Below are 2,221 nucleotides of genomic sequence, written 5' to 3' on the forward strand. Positions count from 1 at the left end.
CGAGTCCGGCAAGCAGTGCTTGCCGAACTCGGGGAGAAAGAGGCGGCGGCGGCGGCAGCAGTCAGGGAGATACAGGGCTTTTGGCGGGGGCTGGGGGGCTTTGGTGGTGGGGAGCCGGTTTGGCGCCCTCAGGGCCGGCCCGCGCTCTAGGCGAATGCCTAGTTCGTCTAGCAGGTGAGCCGGCCCTGCCTGCTGGGAACACTGTTAGGGGGCCACGCTTTGTTCCTGCAAGCACCAACTGGGTCTCTCTGGCTTTCCCGTTGCCCTGTATGAGTTGCCAACTCCGGTTCGAATAATTCCTGGAGGGTTGGTAGTGAAGCTGGGGGCAGGTATGGAACCGGGCAGGGTATGACGTGCTCGCGTCCGTCCTCCAAAGCCACCAGGAGAACTTATCCCCAGTGTTCCCTCTAAGCCGAGTTAGTGTGAGCCGGCTCACAGTCTTTTAGCCTCCAGCTCACACATTTTAGTCTCGGCTCGGGAAGGATGGGGCTCCAGAGCAAGCTAACTGATGCAGCGGCCAAATCGCTGGCTCACAACCTTCATGCCAGCAGCTCACAAAGTAGAATCGTTGCTCACAAGACGACACGGCTTAGAGGGAGCATTGCTTACCTCTGCCGTCTGGAGATCAGTTGTGATTCTAGGAGATCTCCAGATCCCACTGGGAGCCTGGCAACCCTAAGCAGCATGTCCCGCCCAGGTAGAGGCCAGTGTTCCCTCTCTAAGCTGAGTTAGTGTGAGCTGGATCACAGTTTTTTAGCCTCCGGCTCATACATTTTTGTCTCCGCTCAGGAAGGAGGGCTCCAGAGCAAACTAATTTATGCAGGAGCCAAATTGGGGGTGGACATTTGGGGGTGGAGTCCCAGGCAGTGTTCCCTCTAAGCCGAGGTAGTGTGAGCCAGCTCACAGTTTTTCAGCCTCCGGCTCACACATTTTTGTCTTAGCTCAGGAAGGAGGGCTCCAGAGCAAACTCATTGATGCAGCAGCCAAATTGCTCGCTCACAACTTAAATGCCAGGAGCTCACAAAGTAGAAATTTTGCTCACAAGACTCCACAGCTTAGAGGGAGCATTGGCAGAGGCGGGCCTTCCCGATCTTGTCGCCGAGAAAGCCCCCCGCAGTTGCCGAGGAACCCCCCAGGGCTTGCCAGAACCCAGTTGGGAAAGCACTGGCATAGACAGGCTGCGAGAGAACTATTTGAGAGAACGGTCTACTAAGAGAGGACGGCGCTCAGCACAGAAGAGGGAAACAGACAGACTGGAGAAAAGGAGCGACCGCCCAAGCAAGCAGATGCCGCCTGGCGTCTCTCTGGCACCTGACCACCCTCCTGCCACGCTTGCCAGTTTGCCCCAGCTGTGCCCGTCACCCGCAGGCAGTTAAGCCCCTGGGCAAGGTCAGGCTCCCCCCCCAGGCCCCATAAGCCGCCAGCTGCTTGATCACACTCTACCGTCGGAGCTGAAGGGTGGGTGGGTGGACCCAGGATTGGTGGCACAGGCAGGAGACCCAGCTCCGGAAACAAGGCCAGAATCTGTCTCATTCCGTGTCGTTCTTAGGACCAACCAAACGGGGACGAGACACAGCGTTTTGTGCCAATCTGGTTGGTCCTAATAAAAAGATGGGGCTGCGGTGGCTCAGCGGTTAAGATGCTGAGCTGCAGACTGGAAGGTCGGTAGTTCTGCCGTTCGAGACCCGAATGCCACAGGACGGAGTGAGGCTCCCGTCTCTGGCCCCAGCTCCTGCCAACTTAGCAGTTCGAAAGCAAGAGATTGCAAGTAGATAAATAGGGACCACTTCGGTGGGAAGGGAACAGCGTTCCGTGCGCCTCGGCGTCTAGTCATGCCGGCCACATGACCACGGAAACGTCTTCGGACAGCGCCAGCTCTTCGGCTTGGAAACGGAGATGAGCACCGCACCCCTCGAGTCTGATTCGACTGGCTTTCGAGCAAGGGAAACCTTTACCTTTTACTAATAAAAAGATAGTCCACCGATGTTGTTGTTCTTTTGGGAGCAAAATGGCTGCCTGGCTGCTTCCTATTTTTGCTTGACCCTGCGGGACCTGCGTGGGAAGAGAGTGACAGGTGCCGCGCCGGCCCGTCTGGCCCTCCCGCCCTCCCCGTGTTCCTACAGCCTCTGCCTCTTGTAGGGGACAAAGGGCAGCCCAAACACTCGCCCACGCCTCAGTAGCGCCACGCGGCAGCCACAAAGGCCGCGGCGGCGCAGTGACC

This window comes from Gekko japonicus, unplaced genomic scaffold, assembly GCF_001447785.1.
Source record: "Gekko japonicus isolate JY-2015 unplaced genomic scaffold, Gekko_japonicus_V1.1 scaffold1082, whole genome shotgun sequence".
Lineage (NCBI taxonomy): Eukaryota > Metazoa > Chordata > Lepidosauria > Squamata > Gekkonidae > Gekko > Gekko japonicus.